The following is a 12287-nucleotide window of genomic DNA, read 5'->3' as shown; positions in this document are numbered from 1 at the left end:
ATCTCCAGCCTCATCCTCCTGCAGAAAAGGCACCTGGCGTCTCAAGGCCAGGTTGTGCAATATGCAACATGCAACATGCAACAATGATCTGGCACACCTTCTTGAGTGAGTAGTACAGGGATCCACCTATCGGATGGAGGCACCGGAACCTGGCCTTCAGGAGGCCGAAGGTTCTTTCAATTATCCTCCTTGTTCGCCCATGTGCCTCATTGTAATGTTCCTCTGCCCTTGTCCTGGGATTCCTCACTGGGGTCAGTAGCCATGAGAGTTTGGGGTAAACAGAGTCCCCTGCAAATATCGAGGGATACCTGTTAGGCACACACTAACCCTTAGGGACAACCCCATACCCAGACACCAACATATACTGGGTGGGTACCTTGGGCTCACCTATTAGCCACAACGGTGCCTCTGGAGTTGAGCCATCACATATGGGATGCTCCTATTCCTCAAGATAAATGTGTTATGCACAGAGCCAGGATCCTTGGCATTCATATGGGAGATGTACTGGTCTGCCAAACACACCATCTGCACATTCGTAGAGTGATAGCTTTTTTTATTCTTGAACACATGTTCATTTCTCCGGGGAGGGGGTAAATGCCACATGTGTACCATCAGTGGCACCAGTGATGTTGGGGATATGTCCCAGTGCATAAAATTCACCTTTCACAGTGGCCAAATCCTCCACCTGGGGGAATACGATATACCTGCGCATGTGTTTCAGCAGGGCTGACAACACTCTGGTCAACATGTTGGAGAACACTGGCTGAGACATCCCTGATGCCACAGCCAGTGTTGTTTGGAAGGAACCACTTGCCAGGAAATGGAGCACTGACAGGACCTTCACTAGAGGGGGGATACCTGTGGGCTGGCGGATAGCTGACATCAGGTATGGCTCCAATTGGGCACACAGTTCTTAGGTTGTGGCCTGATCAAGTCTGTATGTTAGGATAATGTGTCTGTCCTCAATTGTCGCAAGGTCCACCAGGGGTCTGCACACCGGAGGATGTTGCCATCTCATATTCATTCTCAGCGGTTGAAGCCTATGGAGGAAAATGGTGAGCAGAGGGTCATATTCACACATCAATCTAAATAATGATGCATCTTTTCCTTTACAGAACCTGTATGTGAATCAGAGAGTCAGTTGTTGTGCCAATGTCTGCTGTGACGCAGTTAGGTGCCATGGCCTATTCCCCCCTGAAATGGCGGCTGTCTGACCTTTGAGGGGGGACAAGTGGAAATATTGTCGATGACCGCCGCGCAACTTCACTTTGGTTATCATTGGGCCCTATGGGTTCCAGGAGCCAATGGCGATGTATGCCGGTGGTGATGGTACGCAGCGCTGTGGACCTGACCACCATTTTCTATTTCTTCACTTACTTGCTGCCTGACCTTCAACAGGAGAGGACCTACACTGCAAGTGCTGCTGTGACCTGTGTCTGGACGCGACAATGGCTCATGTGTCTGGGGAAAGGGCCCCTGCCTTCACTGTGGAGGAGTTTGAAAAACTGGTGGATGGGGTCCTACCCCAGTACACGTTACTCTACAGTCCTCCAGACAAACAGGTGAGTACACTGTGAGCATGATGCATGGGCCATGAATGTATGGAGTGCTGTGTGTGTGAGCCTCATGTGGGGAGGGCTGAGGGGTCCTGGGCAGAGTGCTGCATGTATGGTGGTCAATGTCTATGCGTAAGGGGACGTGAGGGGTATGGTGGGCCATGATTATGATGGTCCGAACGGTTAACTGCTTCCCTTTCTGCTCTCTTTTCCCTGCAGGTCAGTGTCCATCAGAAAAAGGGTATTTGGCGTGCCATCGCCAAGGAGGTGCGGACCCTGGGGGTCTTTGACAGGCGGAGCACCCACTGCCGCAAATGGTGGGAGGACCTACACCGCTGGGAAAGGAAGACGGCGGAGGCCCATCTGGGGCTGGCCTCCCAATGAGGAAGGGGTACCCTTCGTACCCTGACCCCCCTGTTGTTCTGCATTCCCGGGCAGTGGCCTATCCGGAGTTGGACGGAGGGCATTCACTCTGGCATGGCAGCTCAACAGAGAGCATTTCAGGCTCTGGCCTCCGCACTGATGGCAGCCATTGTCCCTGTCTCCAGCCTCCCCCCTCCAACTTCCTCTACCCAGTCCCAATCCCCTCAACCCCAGCCTATCCCAAGCACACCTTCAGACCAGCATTCACCCAAATCAACACACAAAAGTGGCTCAGGCAAACACAAGAATTACACTTCATCTCACAGGCACTCACACAAGCACCATCCCCATGCAGACACACCAACATCCACTGCCTCCACTGTGTCCCCCTCCTCCTCGTCATCCACCTCCCTCCCAGTAGCGTCTCCACTCACACCTGCATGCACTACATCCTCATCCACTACCTCCATCACCAGCACGCCCGTCACAACACACCCCTCACTGGCAGTCACCACCCCCACATCCAGGCACACATCCCCTGTGTCCTCTCCCACTGTGCCTGTGACCCCTCCTCCCGAAATACACAAATGCAAGCACCCACCCACCCAACAGCCATCCACCTCACAACAGCATCCAGCCCATGCACCTGCACCCAAACTCAGCAGACAGACACCTCCTACAACCACTCTCTCTTCCTCTACTCCCAAACCCTCTCTCTCTTCCCGCCCCAGTGTCCTTAAGAAGCTTTTCCTGGTAAATATTGACCTCTTCCCTACCCCTCCCCCTTGTCCTTACCCTCAGGCCAGGGAGGCCAGAACTCAGCCCAGCACCTCAGCCACCAAGTCGACGTCCGCTGTGGTTCCTGCAGCTATTAGAGGCTCAAAGGGGGCACTCATCAGCCCAGCCAGTGTGCCACCAACCCCTGCCAAGGCCAAAACCATTCCGCCACCTGGCAAGGTGAAGAGGGGGACAGCATCCAGCAAGGGGAAGGAGCCACAACCACCCAGCAAGGCCACCTCAAAGACTCCAGCTGCCAGACCCAAGGTCACACCACCATCTGCCAAGGTGAGGAAGGGCCGCAAAACACCAGCCAAGGCACTTCAGCCGTCCGAGGCTGCAGGTGAAGGGTTGGTGGTGGCTACCAGCACAACCGCCAGCACCGCCACCTGCACCGCGGCCAGCACCGCCAGCAGCCCCGCCGCTAGCACCGCTGCAAGGACCGCCACCTGCATCTCCACCTGCACCGCCACCTGCATGGCCGCAAGCACCACTATTGTCAGCAGCAGCCCCAGTGGGCAGCCGTCCGAGGCTCCAGGTGAAGGGCTGGAGCCTCCCTCCACCACTGGCAGCATCAGCACCGCCACCTGCACTGCCGCTAGCACCGCCGCAAGCACCGCCACCTGCACCGCTGACAGCACCCCTACCAGCACCGGCACTACCACCAGTTTGCAGCCATAGGCGCCACCCGAGGGAGTCTAGCCCTGCCTCCATGGACTATCATGCAACCTGGTCCCTGCAAATTTCGTGCCTCAGACACCCAGGTGAGGGACTGTGAACTGCCACACCCCAAGTGTTGCTTCACTAGGCACAAAGCCCCACCCAAAACCAGTGGAAGAAGGCATCCACTCACCCTATCCTTGGCAGGATGGAGCACACCAGGCACAAAACCCCCTCCAGAACCAGTGGAGATATGCATCCACTCACCCTATCCAGGCAGGATGAAGCACACTGAGCTCAAAGCCCCCTCCAGAACCAGTGGAGATATGCATTCACTCACCCTATCCTTGGCAGGATGAAGCACACTGGACACAAAGCCCCCTCCAGAACCAGTGGAAGAAGGCATCCACTTGAGAGACTGTGGCCTTGCACTCCCCAGGACCAAGCAGTGGGCAAACCACACACTTGAGAGACTGTGGCCTTGCACTCCCCAGGACATCTCTGTGGGCATGGAGCCCTCTCCAGGAGCGGTGGCGTTAGTCCTTCTTCCGGCTGAGGTACCCCTCCATCCCCATCCCCCTGAAGTGCCTGTGTGTTTTCGACCTGATGCCCCTGCAGTGTTTTCTTCGTTTTGAGGCAGGAGTCAAGTGTGGGCTAGGCCTATGAGTTTTGGCCCAGTGGCCCACGGACATTTTGAGTATACTTTTGTAAATACTGTTTCTAAAATGAGTACGTATATCTGACTATTTCTAAAATATCACTGATTTTACTCTATTCCTTTTGTCCTTGTGTTCTTCTAGGGGGTTACAGGGTATAAATGTAATGTTGATGCATGTGTTTGTGTGTATGGTGTTGTGGGTGAGGGTGGGGTGGGGTTGTTGCGTGTTGCGTGTGTCACTTTCTTTTTCCTCCCCCTCCCCTGTGTACTAGGTGCGGTACTCACAGTGGTCGTCGCCGTTCGTACTCCTGGTAGATGAGGAGGTAGACCTGCATGGGCAGAAAGTGCAGCTCGGGCTCCATGGTGTCCTGGTTTTTCGTTGAGTGTCAAGAGGTGAGTGGTTCCCCTTCTGGGTACTGTTTCCGCCATGCTTTTGATGTCGTTGGTACCGCCCCGGAAAAGCTGGCGGATGGGCGGGTTGTGATGGGGTGGGAGGTACATTGACTTCCGCCTGTCTGTTGGCGGTTACCGCTGTGGTGTTTGTTGCTACCGCTGTGGCGGTCGGAGTGTTAAACTGGCTGTATGTGTTGGCGGTTTCCACCATGTTCGGGATCCTATTTTTTTTACCACCAGCCTGTTGGCGGTATTACCGCCGCTTTAACACCGACCGCCAGGGTTGTAATGAGGGCCTAGGTGTAAAGTTTCATGAATTGTAGACTTGCATGTTTCCACCTCTTGTGAAAGAGAGGGTGGAGCCCAATTTACGAATGTGACATTACCACTAGCAAAACAAAAACAAGCAGCAGTAAGTCCAGCACCATGAAAGATTGGTAAATATGCCCCTTAATATGATCTTAATTTTAATCTACAGGTATACATTACTAAAAAGACACCTTCTGTGCAGCCCTATGGACAACGCTCCATAGTTTAATAAAATATGCTATGTTCCTGAGATAGGCACAATGACTTACAACCTTAAAACCATGCTTACAACACCAGTGTGGGATAAACCACATCTAAGTGAGACACACCTGCTTTCTATATCTTTCTACATTCTGCAGTGCTAAAATCTTCAACAAAGTTCTGGAAATAAACAACCACAGCTCATTAATGTCCTGGCTTGTATAGCATTTGTGTGCACTGCTGTATTACTGTCATTTAACATGGGCACATAGCCAGATAGCCACTTGTGGATAATCTATTGTCAACAGCAAGTTTGGTCTTTCTCACACATTTTTTGGGAACAGGCTTTGACTTGAAGCTACAACTTTCTTTCAGCCATAACTCTGGACGCCACATTAAGGAGCCAGATTTACAAGGAGTTTACCCTGCTGTTGCGAGTGACACACGAGTAGGCTCCCATTTTTTAACATTGATGATTGTGATAATTACTGTTTGTTGAATTTGACTGCTTTTTAAAAAAAATTAAGATTTTTAAATAATTACTGTTTGTTGAATTTGACTGCTTTTTAAAAAAAAATTACAATTTTTAAATAATTACTTTTTATTCATGGGTCTTTCACTCTGCACTTTTAAATTTACCTTTGACTTCTGTTTCTTTATTCACGCCGTGTTTGAGCACCGGAGCCCGTGGTTAGTGGCTACCGGGTGCTCAGCTTTCTTTTACCCTTCTTCCTGTCTGGGACATTTCTATACCGCCATTTTGTTAGGTTGACGGTATAGTCTTTTTCTCTCCCCTAAGCCGGCTCAGGCTGCCTCTCGTCAGTATTTAATGACAGAGGGGAGCCGGCCGCGCGCAGCGGGTGCGCCGCTGGTGCGCCGAAGGCACGCCAAAGGCAAGCCCGTCTGCGCCCGTCCGCGCCCGTCCGCGCCCTGGAGCGTCCTGAGCATTCTGAGCCCAGAGATGCTGTTCTTTTTTCCCCAATGAGGTTAGTCTACTCTTCTTCGCAGCTATTGGCTTGTAGGACCTCTAATCCCTGTCTCACCCATTCAAGCGACTTTCATTTCCCCTTCCTCCTTTCCTGCCCACGCTGTGGTTGGACCGCCCTGCCCTCCACGTCCTCTGAAATTCCTTCTCCCACCCAGCAAGAATGATGCTGCTTAACTGCCGATCCCTCCCCGCTCATTCTCTACACATCTATAATCTCCTTGAAGATCTTTTGCCTGATGTACTGTTTCTTACTGAAACCTGGCTTGATGAAGATTCTACAGTACACATCTGTAACTCTATGCCTTCCATTTATTCCATGATTCATCTAGATAGGCCCTCCACCAGAGGTGGTGGAATAGCTATCATTCATAAAACTACTATTAAATGCACCACCTTACCCTTAGATATTCCTGATTGTGAGAGCCTAATGTTCTCACTATGTTTGTCCCCCACTTTCACCTTTTCAGGAATTCTGTTCTATCGACCACCTGGACCTGTGCTACGTTTCCTGGATTCTCTTCTGGAGGTTGCAGCCAGTCATATTTGCAATCTCTCCAATTTAACTATTTTAGGAGATTTTAATATTCATCTCGACAACTCCGACTGCCCTTCGGCTAAATTACTGGCAACCTCTCTCGCAGCACTCCAACTAATTCAGCATGTATCTGGCCCTACCCACCAGAAGGGTCACACGTTGGATCTTATATTCAGCAATATTGCCAACTTGCTGACGGCCCCTCCCCTGCCATTACTCTGGACCGATCACTCCCTTCTCACTTTCACTTTCCCGTATGATGCACCCAAGGGCACCTCCCCAGCACCACCACATCTGGACGCATTTAGTCAAAACTGGACCCGGAAGAATGGCGTAAGGCCCTCTTGACTTATGGCAAAACCGGTCACTCATCAGCCCCAGAAACTGCAGACTCTTTTGATAAATGGATCTCATCCTCCTTGGATGTTGTTCTACCCATCAGAACCAGAGTGGTTCCCTCACCCCACAAATCTAAACCCTGGTTCTCCCCCTACCTGCTTGAACTCAAAAAGAACTGTAAAAAACTTGAGAGACTGTGGCGTAAAAACTACAGTCTCTCTAACAGAGAGATCTACAAGCAATCAGTCAGAACCTATCACCACAATATTAAAACTGCCCAGTCTACCTTTTATGGTGGAAAAATAGAATGTTCTTCATGTCCTCAGAAAGAAATGTTTCAAATTTTTAGAGACCTTACCTCCCCTTCCATTTCTACCCCTATGACGGAAGCCTCCGTCTCCCACAGTGATCGACTGGCATCCTTTTTTCAGGACAAAGTCATCAGTATATACTCTGGGTTTCCCGTCTATATGAATGATCCTTCTATTTGTAATGACACTGACTCCTTTCATGTAGGAGTCTCTCTAACCTCCTTCCCCCCTCTCACCGAGGAGGGGACCATTAATTTCCTGTCCAAAATTAAATCCGGCTCCCCTCTGGACCCCGCCCCTCCCTCTGCTCTCTTGCAGGTAGCAGGCACCATTGCTCCTCCTCTCACTAAAATTCTTAACAGCTCCTTATCCTCGGGCTCCCTTCCCCAGTCATTTAAACATGCTGTGGTTAAGCCCCTTCTGAAGAAACCCAAACTTGACCCCACTTTATTGGAAAATTTCAGACCTATTGCCCTCCTCCCTATCTCCGCAAAAATCCTTGAGAAACATGTCAACACTGAATTAACCAACTATCTCGAAAGCAATGAACTTCTTCATCCCACCCAAATGGGCTTTAGAGCCTTGCACAGTACTGAGTCAGCTCTCCTTTCAGTAACTGAGACGGCACGCCAGCTCTTAGACCTAGGGTCTCACGTAGCCATCATCCTGCTTGACCTAAGTGCAGCTTTCGACACTGTCGACCATGATCTTCTCTGTCGGAGACTATCGGATGTAGGAGTCGGAGGTTCCGCCCTCTCTTGGTTTTCCTCCCTCCTTAGAGACAGATCTTTCCAAGTCTTGGACCGGACCTTCTTTTCTGGCCTTTTCCCCTTGGCATGTGGAGTCCCCCAGGGCTCGTCCCTTAGCCCCACTCTTTTTAACATTTACTTGTCACCTTTAGCTAGAGTAGTTGCCCCTCATAATCTGTCCTTGGTCACCTATGCAGATGACACCCAGTTAGTGGTATCCCTCTCCAGCTCTGGAGACTCGCCGGTGACCAATCTCTCCCGCTGTATGAGTGACATCGCCAAATGGATGACCAAGTCCAAACTCAAATTTAACTATGGAAAATCGGAAGTCCTGGTTTTGGGCAACGGTCCCCCCCCTCTTCCCCTTCCCTCGCTCTCAGATGCCTTCAGTACTCTTCCTCCCCCCAAATCTCAGGTTAAAACTCTAGGTGTGATGCTTGACCCCAGGCTTACTATGGACTCTCAAGCCAGTAAAGTTTCTTCTACCTGCTTTGGTCTTATGCGCATGTTCAGAAAGATTCTCTCTCTTCTTCCTCCTACAGCCAGAAGAATTCTCATCCAAGCCTTAATTCTTTCCCGTCTGGATTACGGAAACTCTCTGTTCCTTAGCTCCCCTTTTTATGTTATAAAGAAGCTGCAAAGAGTGCAAAATGCAGCTGCCAGGCTTCTTACTCACTCCTCAAAATATTCATCCGCCAAATTGGCTATCTCCACTCTCCACTGGCTCCCCATCAAAGAACGGATCCATTTGAAATCTCTCTGCATTGTCCATAGGGCCCTACATGGTAAAGGTCCCATCTCTCTAAGGAAACGGATCTCCCTGCATACTCCTTCTAGGAACTTACGTTCCTCCTCTCTTAGATATGCACACATTTCTCGATCTAAGAGAGCCTGGGGCAACAATTATTTTTCCAGTAAGGCCTCCCACCTTTGGAATACCCTTCCTTTGGAGCTCCGTTATGAATCCTCCGAGCACCTCTTTAGGAAAAAGCTCAAAACTTTTTTATTCTGTAATTAGCATTGAACCCCCCTCCTATTTGTGCGTTGCTGCTTTTAGCGCTGGGATGCCTTCGGGTCGCCATGCGCTTTACAAATCTTATAAACTAAACTAAACTAAACTGTTGCGCCATTTTTTTGGGGTGGAAAGTTGTCGGAAACCCAGCACAATATTTACAAAGTGACGCTAGACATTTCTAACCCCACTTTTACAAGTCCTGTTTCATTTTGTAGTGTGCCACCTCACTTTGCGTCATTTACTGAAAATGATATGCAAGGTAGGCGTTCCCTTGTAAAAAAAGACGCTAGCCTACTACTGTCAGATTTACAAGCCTTCTGAAAAAAGACGCATGCTGAGAAAAAATTACGCTAGCCCGCATTTGCATCAAACTTTTAATGCATGGTCTAACGCAGTTAATTCTTTGGGAACAAATGTACTCATTGACTCTTGTTGTGATGTCATTGCTATTCTAAGGATTAACTTAAGAGAGTTCAATGTTCAGAGCATATGAGTATAAAAAGGTCACGTTATTGAAAAGTTCTTGATCTCTCATGTTATTAGAGCATAAAGAATTAAAACAAAGTTCATGAAGATTAATGTGAATGACCTTGATGTTGCATTTTTTAACTCTTGCTTCCACAGGTCTCCTTCCCCGCTGTTCCCAAACTAAACCCCATCCCCCGCTTGGCCATTCTTTAACTCTGTGCTATGATAGCTAGTAGAGTTTGGAGCTGCCAAGAGGTGTACATATTGGGAAAAGACGCAAACCCAGAGGATCCGGTCTCGCTGACACAACTGCAGCACAAGTGGGTGGAATATTCTCGCAATTTCTGCCTACTGTACTGGTGCCATCATACGCCTAACTCTCCACCACATCCTCTTCCTCAGCACCCAACAACTCCAGTAGGAGACCAAAGAAGGGTTATAAGCCATCGCTGGGTTTCCTCATGTTTTGGGTGCCACGGACTGCACACATGTGCAACTTGTCTCTCCTGCTGCTTCGGAACATCTGAACTGCAACAGGAAACATACACATTCAATAAACTTGTGGACCATTGTGGATCATTGGGACCTCTTCACAAATGTCCTAGCTGAATTTCCTGGAAACATTCATGATGCGTTCATTTTCAGGCACTCAATAATCAATCAATGTTTCCAGGATGGGCAATATGGAAAAGGCCTGCTCATAGGTAAGTCAGCAGACACTTCATAACACATACAACACATAAGACACATGGACGAACAGTGCACACAACACACACTTCAAACATTGATAGTCACTCATAGATGACTGTTCACCAACACATATGCAACATGCATCACTCCACAAATCCAATGCACATCACCCACTATTTACAAGACCCTTGCTCCACTAGAGCATCACTTTTACTGATGCTCTGGTGGAGCAATGCCCACTCTGCATTTACAAGGCTGTGTCAAACCACTTTTGGGGCTTAGCACTGTCTTGTAAATGCTGCACCTTCACACACATCACTTAGGGACACATACACAGGCCTTGGTGCAGTCTTAGCACTACCTTAGTGTTATGTCTATGATGCTAAGGTGGCGTTAAGGTGGCCATTCATCCATGTCATGTAACAAAGAAGCAATATGCATGCATAGTGCCACTTTATAAACTTATGTGCCATATCAAGGTTCCATCAGGCATAGTGCATTCCCACACAGGGATGCCTGAAAAAAATGCAAAGGGAAAATCACAAGATATCACTGTGCAATTATTTTACCTTAGTTCAAATACCTGCTCAGGACAGGCGTGAAAGTGATGCCCCTATCATAATCTATGGGTCTCCCTGGCCTTTGCTGCCCTAGCATCCAAATAATTTTCTCACTAGTCCAGCTAAAGCACCATAACTGCGTGAAACATTCTGACTCCCTCTTGGTAATGAGAGACATGTAGCACCATATAGCAAATTCTGCACAACCATGGTGTAGTTAAAAGGGGCAAGGGAGGCGCATGAAAACAGGCGCGTTAGGAGCAATGCACCATGTGTCAAAGATATGGCCCTTTGGGACTCATATACGAGCCCCTGGCCCCATTGTAGTGCCACTTTTTGTGCCGCTCTGGTGGTGCTGTGCACTGTACCATATTTACAAGGTGGCATGAAGCCACTTTTGTGGCTTCACGCTGCCTTGTAAATATGGCCCCTTCACACGTAGCACTTTTTTGTGGAAGGGGCGTGTAATGGGTGTTGCATTTTTGCACTGCCCCAATTTATGGAAAAATGGTAACATAATGAAGCATCTAAAATGTATACTCCACCCTACGGGAGGCACCACCATGGTGCAAGCAGGAAGAATAACTGATTTCACTGAAGTAATAACCATCTTCCTATGTCTGAGGCTTTCTGCAGCACACATAGGAATACTACCTTGTTAGAAATGGAATCTTTGGTTGGCAGTCAGGTTACCCCCTGTCCAAACAAGGACCCTCATTCTAGTCAGGGTAAGTCACACACAATCCAAATGATCCTGTGCCCTCCCTCTGGTAACTTGGCACTGAGCAGTCAGGCCTAACTTAGAAGGCAATGTGTAAAGTGTTTATGCAATAAATCATACAATAACACCGTATAGCACCACAAAAATACACCACACAGTGTTTAGAAAAATAGAAAATATTTATCTGGATAAATGCAGGTGAAAATGATTAAAAATGCAATAAGTATATTTTGAGATATCACTGTAAAAGTGATATAAAGGGGGTCATTCCGACCCCGGCGGTCAAGGACCGCCGGGGCCGGGGATGCGGGAGCACCGCCAACAGGCTGGCGGTGCCCCGCAGGGCATTCTGAACGCGGCGGTTTGGCCGCGGTCAGACCAGGAAAACCGGCGGTCTCCCGCCGGTTTTCCACCGCCCTGGGAATCCCCCATGGCGGCGCAGCTTGCTGTGCCGCCATGGGGGATTCCAACCCCCTCACCGCCATCCTGTTCCTGGCGGCTCCGACCGCCAGGAACAGGATGGCGGTGAGGGGTGTCGTGGGGCCCCTGGGGGCCCCTGCAGTGCCCATGCCAATGGCATGGGCACTGCAGGGGCCCCCGTAAGAGGGCCCCACTTTGTATTTCAGTGTCTGCTATGCAGACACTGAAATACGCGACGGGTGCCACTGCACCCGTCGCACATACCCACTCCGCCGGCTCCATTCGGAGCCGGCTTCCTCGTGGGGAGGGGTTTCCCGCTGGGCTGGCGGGCGGCCTTCTGGCGGTCGCCCGCCAGCCCAGCGGGAAAGCCAGAATTGGCTCGGAGCGGCCATATGGCGGCTCCCTCCAGGCGGGCGGCTCCCGCCGCCCGCGGGGGTCAGAATGACCCCCAAAGTGTCTTAAGTCTTGTAAACCAATCAAAGTCTCTTTCAAGCACAAAGTACCTGGTTTGCATGCAAAATCTTCGTAAAGAACCGCAGAGGAGGAGATACATGGAAACAAAGGGGTGTGCGTT

The sequence above is a fragment of the Pleurodeles waltl genome, chromosome 1_1 (assembly GCF_031143425.1).
Source record: "Pleurodeles waltl isolate 20211129_DDA chromosome 1_1, aPleWal1.hap1.20221129, whole genome shotgun sequence".
Classification (NCBI taxonomy): Eukaryota; Metazoa; Chordata; class Amphibia; order Caudata; family Salamandridae; genus Pleurodeles; species Pleurodeles waltl.
This window is presented reverse-complemented; position numbering follows the sequence as displayed.